The sequence below is a fragment of the Pseudopodoces humilis genome, chromosome 3 (genome assembly GCF_049639895.1).
Source record: "Pseudopodoces humilis isolate 2021_Gansu_Grassland_sample_001 chromosome 3, ASM4963989v1, whole genome shotgun sequence".
Taxonomy (NCBI): domain Eukaryota; kingdom Metazoa; phylum Chordata; class Aves; order Passeriformes; family Paridae; genus Pseudopodoces; species Pseudopodoces humilis.
This window is the reverse complement of record NC_142202.1, coordinates 19675713-19690339: the sequence shown is the minus strand read 5'-3', so window position 1 is coordinate 19690339 and position 14627 is coordinate 19675713. Positions and strand designations below refer to the sequence as shown.

At 42.2% G+C, this 14627-nt stretch overlaps 1 protein-coding gene across 17 annotated transcripts in view; it reads right to left on the bottom strand.

Annotated features, from left to right (window-relative positions):
* ESRRG (estrogen related receptor gamma) overlaps positions 1–14627 on the bottom strand; it is a 390416-nt gene that overhangs the window by 264752 nt on the left and 111037 nt on the right. The window contains exon 1 of one of the 17 annotated variants that reach the window (XM_014252909.2): positions 14351–14450. The exons of the other annotated variants lie outside the window; for them this stretch is intronic. The gene's annotated coding sequence lies outside the window, so the exon portion shown is untranslated. Of the gene's footprint in view, positions 1–14350; positions 14451–14627 lie in introns of those variants that run through there. 17 annotated transcript variants of the gene reach the window in all.

The following is a 14627-nucleotide window of genomic DNA, read 5'->3' as shown; positions in this document are numbered from 1 at the left end:
TCTGTGAGAGAATAAATTCCTCATAATAAAGTCAGATCAGTTTAGCCTGTCTCTCCCATACATCCCAATTGCTACCATACCCCTATTTACCAGCTTTTTATTATCCAAGCTATTTTTACATCATTAGCTTGCAGATCTACTTATGCTGAGGTTCTGCATTCTCCTAGGAAGAAAATTTCTCTGCAAATCAAATTTCACACGGTCATTTGTCTTTAGTGAAGCAGCCCACAAAGTTCTCAACCAATTTATCCCTCTGTGCAGCACCAGCAGAAGCTCTCACTTGACAATTTGCACGATCCTTGCTTACATAAGTTGTGCTAGACCCTGTGTAGAAACGGATTACCTCCCACCTGGTTAAAGAAAATGAGGGACAAAAGAGCTCAGGAAACAGATGCACAGCTCCTTGTTTGTGCTATTGGAATGAAAACAAACCTTTGGAAAGTCACATTTATCTGAGTCTCAGTTCTCTCTCCCTCCATAAATGGTTACAGTAACAGCTTCACAGGGTGAAGTCCACTTTTCGTAATCCTCAGATGAAAAGTGCTGAAGAAGAGCAAACTAGGACAAATAAAGGGCTGCCCTGGTTAGGGTGCATCGGGCTGCTAAACTCATCAGTCCCTCAGACAGGTCTTTCAAAATTACCATGGTATTTCCACTATCACAGTGAAGCGACACAGCAGCCTCCCTGAGCTGTCATCAGCTCAGGAGCCCCAGCAATGCCTGTTGCGCTCCTGTGAAAGACAGGAATGTTTCATTTCTGCATTGCTACAGGTTCAGAGTCAAAGCCATTAATTTACTGATTATAAATAATAGCTACATTTTCACTGGAATAGGGGTTAGGAACAAAATATTGAAAACCCATACAAATTGTACGAAAACCAGTATTTGGGGGGGGGGGTGGGGGGGTGGAGAGGCAGACAAATAAATACAGACTTACTTTCCTATATTCTTCCAATACCTGCTGCCCAGCACCTTTTCTCATCTGTGCAAAGCTGCTGATGCCGCTACTGGAGAACACTTTCCTCCCAAAGCCAGCAGTGAACATACAGCAAGTTCCCCGATACACAGAAGTACTTCACAAAAATGTCATGATGCAAGTTCACAGGAAAGAAAATACAGATGACTACTTCCCTAAGAGTGCTGCAGAGGACTACACCTTAAATTTCATTAAGCCCACTTGGGAAAGGCAAACCTAGCCCCAAGCAGCCCTTTTCTTTTCAATGTGTTTTATCTACAATTCCTTAAATGCAGCTGGAAATGTGACTTTCAAATACCCAGGTTTCTGTTACGTGCTCACCTAGCCCTCATCTTGGCACCTGACAGAAGGAAGCTGTACACAAGACTTTGATTTTTCTTTTTGAATTAGGAGACATTAAGCACCCAAACTCTCTCATAAAAGATCTGAGGCGTAAGCTACATAACATCTGTGCAAGCAATGCTTTTTCCACTTAATCCAGACCTTAATGATCAAGAGATATCAGAAAAGTGTCAAAGGAGATAAACCAAGTTATCCCTAATAAAGCATCTACATCTCCTCACCAGCAGCAGCTGATCTGGGAGCTTCATTCCTGCACCAGGGACATAGAAAGACCTCAAAACTTAACTGTCAATGCAATACGCTTGTTGATTTTCTGGGAAAGGTAAGTCACTCCGTACCAAGTTTCTGTTTAGTGATGCTTTGAAGTTCCTAGGATAAACTCTGTAAATAAAGGTGTTGCAGGACAAAGCACAATTCTTTTTCCTTTGTCTCTTCCAAGACATGATTCCTTTGCTTTCTGAAGGGTGTAACAGCTTATATTTCATAGAAACAGGGATCAAGAAGTGCTAGGGGGTTATCACCACATAGTCACAAAGTACCACCCCACCAAGGAAACATTATCATCTCTCACGTGTTGTTTCTTCTCTCATCCCCTCCACAAAGGAAACAACTTGAGGAGCATTTTGTTTGTGCTGTAAACAGAGACCCTGTGGTTGTGACTGAGAGACCAGAATGAAGTAAAACCTGTGCTCAGTGCATGGGACCAGACATGTGACTGGGAAGTTGGAAGTCCACCTAACCATTTCATACTATGCCACAAGAAAATCCTGCCTGGAACATAGACTTGCCCTGCCCTGGCTGTAGAGTGCTGCATTTTGACAGATTTCAGTCTATAGAACCAAAAACCCCTGAAATGACCAAGAGGAACAGCCACTTAAACTCATTGAATAGCTGTCTGTGACTCCACTTGAAGATTCTTTTGGGGGTAAAATGTTAGCACTGTTACTGCAGAGCTCCATTGTGCTAGACACACAAAGCCACTTGTCATTTTTTTGTCACAGGACTTCAGTAAAAATTCCCAAGCAAGGCCCAGCCACAAAGAAACCAAAAGATAAACACCCAGGATTACAAACTGCCTGCAAGCCAGCACCAGGAAGCTCACTGAGATGCGCTTTGCTGCAGCCAACACTCCTACACACTGTACAAAAGAGATTAGCCTGGGTGCTACTGTCTTCAGGTCCAGGGACACCAAATGGCTCTGGGCTGCAAGACAAAGGTGTAACTAACTATCCAGGAAGAGGTCATCTTTTGCCAGGAGGGAATATAATTTTCTGATCACTGGGAGACAGTGGTGATGATGCTTTGCAGACTTTGCAATGTGAGAGATTTCAAGCAGGCTCCTGAATTGAAGGCTAGAGGGAGTGACTGCGGGCACATATTTTTAGATAAAATGTGGGTACCAACCACCTTCGGACAGGTTCCTCCACTACAATCATCAATTCCATTTCAGAGGAGTTCAGCCATCAGCTGCTCCCTCAAATGTCCCTTCATCAGGCAAAGGCAATCAGCCATGTCACTGGCTGGCACTAAGGCCTTTGAGAGGAAAGGGCAAGGAGAGAAGTGATCTGCATACGGCAGCAATTTGGCACTTGCATCAGCACTGCATTTTCGGTGCCATTTATTTAGTGCCTATGAGTAACTGGAGAAAAAATAATATGAACTTGTACGGTGCTACCTCACCACTTGGCACATGCATCTTTTCTTTAAAAAGATCTTAAAAAAGATCACCTAAAGCCTGCCTTTTCCTTTAGTCCTTAAGGAAGTAAAACAGGGATTGGAAACTTTATCCCATCACAGGTACAAGTTCTCCCACTGAATCCAATAGAGCACCAATGATACAAAGAAAAATAACTGTCTCTTAAAATAACAGAAAGACAGGTAATTCCAAAAGTTTCAGAGAAGGCTTTAAGCCTGTATTAATGGATATTAACAGGATTTCAACCAACCAAAAGCATAAACATCATCACCAGAGTCAAGTATCTCCTCTGCCCTTCCCAATTCTAAACAGTTGAGTAAATGCCTCCTTCATTTTCTGACTGGCACTGTACAGCCAGCCCACAGCTGGATCCAGGCTGGAAGGAAAAACACCACACACCTATGAGACACTTGAGAATGTTACAGCCCTCAGCCCCAGTTCTGCAAACAGTTCTCCTTCCTGGAGAAAGAAGGATTTCTGCTGTCCCTACATGAAGGCCTGCATAACTTTGCTTGTCTTATTTGCAGTTTGTTTCAGCTCTGTTTCTCCCTTAGTTTCGTTATACTTTGGATTTAAAATCAGACTGCTTATTTTTATTTCTGCTTTCTTCTCATTTCCCATTAGTTTTCAATTCCAGGTCACCAGTACAGTCAGTGGGAAAATTTGGCTGATGGATAATGGAAAAGATTTTTATAGCCAGCTATTTTTTTACATTTTAGGATTCATTGATAAATAATGAGTTACAAAAGTCATAAAAGCTGTTGCTTTTGTTGAAACAAATTTGTAAATAAAATTAAAGGAACAGTTGCCACCATTCCTTTAAAGGGCAGCAAGGTGAAAGACTTGACACCACCAGGAATAAAGTCATCCTCCCCAGCTCCCTTTTGCTGCAGATAGGCCTCAGCTCCTCACTAATCATCATCTGACACTCAATGAATTTTGCATCTTTAAATTGCAAAGCACGCTCTGGAAGGGGGGAAAGAGCCCATGCACACACTAGCACAGCCTTTCCTTCTGTTCCCAGGGCTGGGACACACAGGCTGATAAGAGCAAACCATGGGCTGCATGTGCTCTCAGGTATCAGAATCCTAACTAGCATTCAAATCTTAACTGCTTTTGGTTGGTTGGTTTGGAAGCTTTTTCTCTGGATTTCAGTATTTTTCTTGGGGTGGGATGGTGGTGATGTTTGCTTGGGATTAAGTGTTTTTTGTTTTAGCTTTGTGTTTTTTTCTGAAAGGAGGTGTGTGCTAACTCCCACCAGTATATAGACTGATAAAGGAGGATATCATGTACGAGTTTTAAACTTCTTCAGTGTTGTCTGCAGACAAAAAGTGCAGATGTCTCCACTGTTTTGCTTCCCATTCTGCTTTTTTAAAGAAAATTACTTTTAAAGCATATTTTTCTGTCTGTGTTTGAGAGTTTCCTCTGTACATGCTTAGAAGCAGACTGACCCTCAGAGCAGAGGCTTTGTGACCACACCAGGGCTGGCACTCTTATCTCCTGACTCTGCACTCAACTACCACTAGATGGATGTGGCTCTACCAGAAACAGGATTTTTTTCCCACACTGAGTTTTACACTGAAATCTTTGGTTCTTTGTCTGAAGGCCACCTAGATGACAGTAAAATATCTCATAACAATTTTTCTAAAGACATCTTCCAGCCACATTTAATTCCCTTCATGGAGCAGATTTTAAGGAAATGAGTGTTACTGTCAAGAACATAACAAGGTGTTCCTTTTGAAGTCCCCCAGTAAGGAAAATGCTATGGAACACAGACATGTATGTGAGAAATATGAAAGACATACAGTGCTGTGGTCTTGGACACAAGACTTTTGTTAGGATTTGAATCCTGGTCCATTATGTGCTAATGGCATATTTCATCTTTGGTTTAAAACAGAACTGCACTTCTAAGAAAGGAAACTCAGAGAGCAAATGCAAACCTAGTTAGGTCACAAATCTAATACATAGGTTTTTGTTTTTCTATTTTATAACTAGGAGACATTTTTAAAGAGATAGTTCAAGAAATACCTGCCTTTAGAAGATTTTACTTTTATGTACACTCAATGTGAAGCCTCAAATCTTGATGTTAAATTGTTTGTAGGAACTAACTGCAAGTTCACATTATGTTTGGTTTGAATTTATAAACAATCACTATGATGATGGCTATCTGTCCACCCCATAACAACCACAAAAGTAACAGAAACAGAGATAGAAGAAACACTTCTGAAATTCCTGCACTTGTATTTGGTGTCCACAGATGCAGTTGCAAAACTTGGGTAATTTGCATGTTTAAACTTGCCTGGGTATTTTTGCCTAGCGGTCAGATATGCTAAGGAAGAGACTAAGATAAACAAACAAAACCAGGAGACTTGCCCTTTAAATCTTTTTTGAGTAAATTCTTTTCTACCAAGGTGGAAGAAGGCAGGCAGCTTTAAAATCCAGAATAGTTTGCTTATTTAAAAATAAGTAATAAGTTGGTATTTAACAAGCTTTGTTCACAGGTACTTTTATGAAGCCATAGGGCCAAATTATGGAACAATTTATATGGGAAGAGCACTTCATACCATCAGACCAGCTAGTCTGACATGGGCTGCAGTGCTGGGAATGTGCATCAGCAGCAACACTGACTTTCTACTTTGAAATGAAATTTTTCTACTAAATTTTTCTACCAAACATCAGCAATTTTGGATCCCAACTGCAGTAACAGTTGTGATGCCCATCAGATTCTTCCACCCCAAAGTGGTAATACTAAAAAATAAGCAACTCCCCACAGCTGCTAAATTATGAGGGTTTAGATTTTCTTCATACAACTGGTTTGAAGATATATGATAACTACATGGCTAGTGTACCCTTACAGATCCTGAGACTGTATCAGCAGATCAGCTAATTGTGTTAATTAGCTATTTGCATGCACAATTACCTGATTTGTACAAGTAGTCAAGGTGATCATACATGTAAATTAGGCATGAATTTGCACAATTTACTCATCCAAAAATCTGCTATTCCACTTATTTTTAAGCACCAGAGATCCAGAGCTACAGAAGAGGCTGGCAAGTGACTGCCTTTATGCTTGATACACTTCCCAAGTTTTACACTGCTTTTGCATTGCTTTTGTACATCACTGTGGGCAAGCACCCCTGCATGCAAGGGCACACAACCATGCATAAAGAAATGGGCACATCATCATCAAAAAGTCACACAAAGACAGTGACCTGCATCCCAATACAGACAGAAATTTACTTCTTGCCTCCTAAAGGTCTTATTTTCCTCCTGTTATCTCTTCAGTTCTGGGAACTGCTGAGCTTAACAAAGTAAACTTGATTTTAGTTATCACAACAAGCTCAGGAAGCTCTGCAAGGAGCAGAAACCCAAACAACTCCAGTGCAAATACTCAGCCTGAAGCCCTGAAGGCTGCTTAACATTTAAAGCCCCACTGCTGCTATGCTGACTTGCTGGTTAGAGGGTTTCAAACTCAAATGGGTCATCTACATTTAATGTGAAGTTATACCATAGATTGTCAAACAAATGGATGTTTATGCCATCATAGGCTGTTCAGGGATTCCAGAGTGGAGCACATAGCTGTTACAAAAAGCAAATTCTCTGAAAACTGCATACCTATCTCTTCCCCTCCTGAGGTAACATCTTTAGCTGAAGAGGGATTTGGGATAGTACAATATGGAGAGCAAAACCCAAGAATGGATTGGTGCCATGCAATCTCAAATACAAGTACATCTCTGCCTGCTTGAAGTGGCAAGATAATCAAAAATTGTCAGTTCACCAGGGACAAAAACCACCACTGGTTTAGCCAAGAAGAAACAAACCCTATAAGCTGATTAGGGCCTATACATACACATTCACACAAAAAAACCCCCAAGCAACCCCTACCCAACAAAAAAAGAAATCCAAACACTTGTAACAACACAGTTAAGTAGAAGGTTAAAAACAGGTCTCCAATCTCAAGTGCTGTGCATCTCAGTTTCATTTGCTGTGGTTTTTCACAGGACTTCCTTAGGGAGAAACAATACTTGTGGTTAGAGGTGATAAAGTAATCCAAATGCCTAGGCATTATAAATAGAGAGAGGTTCAAACTCCACTTCTGTCCCTCAGTACATATTAGCAAAATGATTGTTGCACTGTTGCCTACAGCTTCTTCTCTTCTTAACTAGAGACACTTCATAGGCAAACTCTGCTTTATGTCTGTAGCTCCTTCCATCTCACCTTCCATTCTCTCCTCAGGAGTAGTCACTAAAACTAAAGGCCTTGGGGCAAAGCTGTTAATGGCTTTGTGTACAAGACTGACATAACAACACAACTGTTAGATTTAAAAGACAAAATAGTTTTTTTTTTTCCTCCCCACCAGTACAGTGTGTGGTGCAGGTGTGTATAAAACAGTAGGGAGCTCTGGAAGATCATGAGGGCCTCACTGAACCATTTCTGCGGTAGCTGCTGATGGTTAACAGGGCAGGACAAGTGCTTGCAACGTTGCACCACAATGCCCTGATCCACCACCACTAGAAAGAATTCCAACTCCTTCTCCAGCACCTGAATATTAATGCAACCCATTGGCTTTAAGGATGGTACACCTAACGACTGAGTTACAACCACCTTCTTCTGTATCTCTGCAATAAATGAGCACATTTTTCTTTTCTTACATTAAACAGAGGAGACATGCTGAATGTTCATTTACTGAAAAGTTCCAGGTAGTATAAATACACTCAAAATAGGAGTCAAGTTGCAATTCCACTTCCAAATATAAGTCAACCCCTTTGAGACCTGGGGAATAGAGGAGAGCCAGACCCAGCTCAGCCAAACACTCCTCCCTGGCATTCCTCCCCAGGTACATGTGTTCGAATGTGTTTATGTGGGAAGGCTCAGGTCAGTCCTGTGCTGTAGGAGCATCTCCTGCAGCTGGAACATCCGAAGCAGGTAGCGCTCCATGTTGTAAACTGCTCATGCAGCAGGACTGAGAAAGAGGCATTTCCTGGACACCGGCTGTTCCCGACTACAGGAAAATGAAAATACAGCATCTCCGCACCTGTTCACCTGATGGTGAAGGAAGGAAAAGCCATTACCGAGTGACAGGAGACGAAAAACCAAAATCCACTTCAGCAACTCATCCCAGCACTGGTGATTAATCTCACACTCCCATAGCCTGATGCACATTAACCAGATAATTAATAATTTCTTTAGGGACTCCAGCTCGGCAACTGTTTTATCAACCTGCACAGCATTAGGAGAGAGATGCTGCATTTGTGATCAAACTGCTGGAACTACCAAAATGTTCTGCAGGAACAGTAAAAGCTTCTGAGCAATCTGTGAGCCCAGTTTTACGGTAACATATGCGCAGAAATCAAGGCTGCTCCTTTATCAGTGCAATCACCAGACTCAAAAATCTGAGCAAGATCAGCATAGTAAGAATAATAAACAGCAACGCCTAACTCCATCCAATCCCCATCTTTCTCCAGCAGAACAGCTTCTCAGTATTTTTTTAAACACATTTTGCTTGATGCACTAACAAAGTACAGCAAATCATACACTTTGACTATACTTGGCATGAATAACAAATCAGATCAATTTACCTTACCACAAAAAAGGTTAAACAATAAAAAAACCCCACCACCCCATGTGTCATGACACATGTGAATTCTACAAGCCGAAGGCTTTCAAGCAATTCAGTGAAGAGGATGGCCACATTTAGCACAGCTCTTGCTAACAACTTTTTGCCACCCTCTGTGCACTCATCCTCCACGTTCAAGGACAGTCACACAGGATCTGAAACACAATACCAAAGTGCTGGCACCACATTATCTCCCCCAGCACTTAAAAATGGACGGCTGAGAAAAATCATGGTAAGTATTCTTTCCGATATTAAACTCTCTGGTGTGTTAGATATATGTCAGTATCAAGTGATTAAGAATGACTGATAATTAATAAATCACACCCACAGAGAGTGACCGGGTATTATTTCTTTCAGTGTCTGAAAGGAAGAGCTAGATTCACAGTTCTGCCTAAGTAATTTTATCTCTCCAAATTACCCATCCTGTGCAACTGCTGCTAGCAAGGAGATGGTCCTTTTCTTTTTTTTCAATGGACTTCAAAATAGTAAGTTATTTGGGCTGTTTATCTAATAATAGTTTATTGTTATCGTTACTGTGCAGGTAAGGAAACAGAGACCCATCAGATGTGAGAGTCTCAAAGCTTTCCCACCACAGAGTAGATTCCTAAACAAAGCTTGAACTTGTCCTTTCATCAGACAAGTACTCTTCCACCTGAGAGCAAGCTGCAGCTTTTGGCTACAGCTCTCAGCAGAGTATTTGCCTTCTAAAAGATATCCTGCTCTTCAGACTCGGGTCCTGGAAATGGGTCTGTGCAGAGCTTTAGTGACAGCCACGCACATCTGCACAACTGACCAGATATCACTATGTACATACCCCAAAGTCTGTTCTAAGACTGGGTTAGCAATAGAGAATGGTTTCTTTTAGTCCATACCATGGCTTGATTTGCATTTCTTTTCACATAACTAAATGAGGTAACACACCAATTTTTTAATCATCTACTTTAGTGTTTATACAACTCTGCTCACCATATTATTTGAGCCCCTTCATTTTCATAGTGTCAGTTACCATTATTCCATTAAATTAAATCCTTTTACAAGCATCTTTCTATAAACATGCACTAGAGATAACATAGCCACATGGTGAGGATTCACAGACTACAGTAAGCAGATTACACCTGTCTTGATTTTCGATGTAGCTGTCGGCAGAGTATATTCTCCCATCAAACTGCATGCAGATCTCCTCATTAAAGCTACAGGGGAGAATAATTACAGAACAGTACATTGCAGTTTACCAATTGGTCTTGCATACATAATGGCCTATCAAAGAAAAATTGCGTCCTCCAACAGCTGGGAAAATCTTTAAATTGTTATTAGTATTATTATAAAATAGCCAACATTTTAAACTATCCAACTTGCCTCCTGTATACGAAGCAGACAGACAGAGGTGATCATGTCCAAAAAGGTCTTTGACTCTCAGCCCATAAACAGAATTGTTTTTCCCTTTACAAACACTCCATTCCCCAACCTTCTGTTCCACAGTAAAAGCCCCTCCTCCTGAGAAATTATGCTGATTGCAGAATAAGCCTTGAAAGCAAATGTTTGGTTTTCTGGATATCTTAAACCCGGATGGCTGAGTGCTGAGCATCACATTCCCCCACATCCTCACTCCTTGATGGGGAAACAGGGAGTCTGTCAGATCCCCACCATCCTTCTCTCACCAGCAAGGGAGAAGGGGGGTCTCGGTAGCAGCCAGATCTCCAGACACATCTGAGGTTTCCTTCCAGCCCTTGGCACCACCAGCAGGTCTCCTTGCTTGGCAGCTGGCTGATGAGGTGCTGCCTGTCCCCGATAAAGGATGCTGGAGAGGCTGCAAAAATCTGCAGATGGAAGCAATCTCCTGGTGCTTCTGTCCCTTGCCTTTCACATTCCAAGGCTGAAGCATCCAGAATATACTGAACTGGTAGTCCTGTGGAGCATCAGGAAGACTGATTTTTCACCCAAGTTGATAGTTAAAACATCTGACCTGTGTTTGTGCTAACGGATAAAAGGCAAAACCATTTTTGGATGCTATTTGCATTCCAAGATCCCAACTGCTAGGACCTTCAGTTCTACTCAGCAACCAAACCCATCGGTCTTCAGGCACCACTTCTGAATACCAGCTCTTACTCATCACACAACAGACAACAGAGCAGGAAAGAGCCCAGACATGGGAAGAGCCAAATTCTTCAGATGAAAAAGTCAAGTTAGCTTTGCTAGCTTTCCTTGCTAGCCCAGAAACAAACCCTCCTGAGCACATATTTGAGGCCCAGCAGGATGTCCTGACATGCTCTCCTACTCTGCTAAACCAGGAACTAAGAGCCAAGGACTTCGGCAACAAGAGAACATGCTGCTGGACCAGTCACACATATTCTGGTTTTCCCAGATTTTGACACAAAGACTCCATAAGGGACCTTTCTGTCCAAGAAGCCCAACAGCCACCTTTTCCCAGCTCTGAGGGACAGTGACACAAGCCACCTCAGCAGGCAGAGGGACACTCACCATGTAAACGCATGCAACTGCGGTGTTAAAACCACCGGAGAGCAAAACCGCTCTCTGAAACAGCTCTCAGTAGCAGCACTGCAAAAGATTTGCTGCTGCACTTTACCCAGCTGCACCTCCCAGACGAGCTGGCACGCTGCAGGCTTGCTTCCAGTCTCTCTCAGCTCATTACTCCTAACAGGGACACGCCGACGACAGAAGCCGAGCGGAAAACCAAACGGAGCAGAGCCTGCTCCGGCCAGCAGGCAGCCCACTGTTGCTCCTATGAGCTTGGAAATCTTGGGGTTTCTGTTGGAGAACTCCCTGTTTGCAAGGCTGCACCTCATGCTCCGGGGTGGAGTCGGCTGCAGGCCTAGCGAGATCACCCAGCCTGACCTCCCGTGCAAACAACACTGCCCAGCAACCTTCACCCATTTAAACACTGCTTTCGACTCAGCAACTCCAGCATTTTTTCTAATTAGGAAGTTTGGGTAGAAACAATTCCTGGACATCTCAATCGCTGCTTACTTTCCACAGGGACAAAAAAAAACCCCAAAAAAACCCAAACAAACAAAACCCCCAAACTTTCTGTCTCTGTTGCAAACCTCGCAAATTTGGCAAACTTTTTCCCGGGGTCCCAGCAGGGGCAGAAACCACTCTGTGGCCACCAGAAAGAAGGGTGTCCTACACCAGCAACTGGGCAGCAAAGCCCAGCAGTGACAACACAGGAACCCAAAGATACTTTGTTCTGGCCTTTGCTCTGCCAAGAGGAGCCCTGCAAGACCTCCTAGGGCTTAGTTCTTATTTCAGCTCTCCCTCAGAGAGCAGCCTCACCACACACAAGGCAAAAATAGCTTTGCCATCAATTGCCACAGTAGAAAAGTTTAGCCCTTTGGGAAATTTTTCCTTGACTTCACTAGTTCTAGACCTAAACATTAATCAAGAAAAGCACATTAGCTATTATAGCTTGTATTAAAAATATAAATACCTCATAAAAACTGTGCTTTTTAAGATTTAGAGGTCTTTAGAAAGCTTTTTCTCCCACTGCTATTCCCTGATGCTACTGACTATGCATATTCAAATCCTCCTTTAACAGGTACTCTGCAATAAAACAATCCTGTATTAATTGCCAGAATTACATATCACACGACTTTTCAGAAGAACCGACTGTCTAATGTGTCTTTACAAAATATCATAATTCCGCTTTCCTGTTCTTACCAGATAAACCGGCCAGCCTAGCAAGTGGAGAGAAAACAGTTGTAAGACTTACTGAATAAGACATAATATACAGGATTAGCTAGGAATTGTCAAATTAGGAAACTGGCTTTCCTGGAGGGAGAGGGAAGGGTAAATCATATCCCTCCCCCGACAAAGGCACTGAAGGGAAAAAAAAAAGTATCAACTAAGTGGAGAAATCTGTCACAGATATTTCACTAGATCAGGACTCTGACTATGTATCAGAGAAGAGGAGCCTGATCAAGTCACATGCCCTTTACTACAGAAGATAAGATCAAAAGGTTTCAAAGGAAACTGATGGTGACAGTTTCTTCATTTGTATGCAATGTGACATACCAGATCCAAACTGTTGGCTACTTTTTGAACTATTTGTCAGGGGAGAGAAATTATTATTTTCTTTTATATTTTACTTTCAAGAACTCTTAGTCATTTGGGGGTTCTCCCCCCTCCTCTGTGTCCCACCACCCTCTGTTTTATTTTTCAGCCAGGATTGAAACTTTCACCTTTGATGTAATATTTTTGCTGCGCATCAGAATAGCTATGCCAAGCTTCAGAAGGACAATTAAATACAGAGAATGAAAAGGATGACATCACTTCAAACATGAACTTTTAATAAAATTATTCTAAAGAAACGTCCCTAGTGATGATTATTTTCTTTTTCCTGTATCTTCTATTTTACTCCTTCCATGTGTTTGCAACAATTCAAATTATTGCCAGGCTAGCAGCTGTAGTTGACTTGAAGCCATCAGCTTACATACATGCAGAAGTATTTCTCCCTGTTTCTCACTGCTTCTGACAAGAAAAGTGTTAAATATAACACAAAAAATAACTGTGTGAGATCACAAGTTGTTTGTATAGCCAATAGGCTGTGTAACAGTTATATTCACATGGCAAATGGGGTACTTGTGACTAGCTCAGCTTCTCCAGGGCCCAGACCTGATGGGTTTCAGCCCAGCATTCCCTGCTGATGTGCAAAATCTGCAGCTGCTCATTATATGTTAGCAAACTTGCTCTAAAATCATGCCCTTCTTTCCAAAAAAAGGTACCAAACACCTTGTCAAAGTTCATCTGTGGCACTCAGTATTCGTGAACCAGTGATATGTGTAAGGTAATAATATTCTCTCCAAAGTGCTGTGAAACATTCAGAAACTGCAGTAGCTGCATCCACATAAGTATCTGAGACAGCCAGACACGAAAAAATACGTTGCAGTCTCCTGGGTGAAGGAGAAGGTACTCAAACCACAGAAAAGCAATACAGCATTCACTTCTAGCTCTGGTACAGCCCAATAGATCAAATTTTAAAGTTGGAGCATTTGGTTTTAAATGTGACAAACATTTTAAATGCTTCAAGCTCTTATATAAATCCTTGAGAATCCTGGAATCATGCTAATAAAGGATGCTGAATTTAAGGACTCAAGTCTAAGCCCCTTTAAACACAGCAGGGGAAAGAAACAGCTCTTCCAACAATATTTTTCTCAGTCAAGCCAAATATTTTTTAAGCAAATTGTTTGGAATACATAGCTTACATGTACGAGTCTATTGAGAGTTTACACAGATATTTATAGAGAAATTACTGCAGTACACAGATTTAGAGTCACTTAAAAAGTCTTAAAAAGCATATGACAATACCTTTAGAGCATAAAGCTGCTGTCAGAAACTCCTGTCAGTGAAGTTTTTTTCCCAAACCATCACCTGCTCTCTGTCCATGCAGCCCAGACCTTCCTCAGGGCTGTTGTAACATCCCCTGTAGAACAGCGAGAGGAAAAGAGCTGCACCTTCCCCACCAGGTTCCCAGCTCCTCAGCCAGCCCTCAGGGCTCCTGCTCCAGCCCTGCTTTCCCAGAGCTGCAGCTGCAGTCCATCTGCATCTCCTCCTCTGACACAGACCAGAGCAAACATGCCCACGGTTTCTCTTGCTACCGTACCAAAGCCTTGTGATTCATTCCTTTTTACGTTCTTGAAGCAACACAAATCACAGAATCCGAAATCCACATGAGGAAGTCACTCTGGTGGGACCCAGCACTCACCTCTCCCACTTGTGCCGATTTGAAGACCATTGCACCAGGAAATGCTTTACCAAGTGATTTTTCTTCCTTCCCCTTGGGTAAATTCTAGCTCTGAATTTCAAAAGCTGCCATTAACACACAAAAAAGCTGGAATGAGTCCCTCTCCTGGACATGCAAACACGCTCAGTTTCACATGACTTGCAGCTGGCCTGAAGAGCGTGCACCCTGCCCCACACATCACTACCTGGTTGTGCAATGAGACCACATTTGATAGGCACAGCCCTGCAGCAAGCAGCCC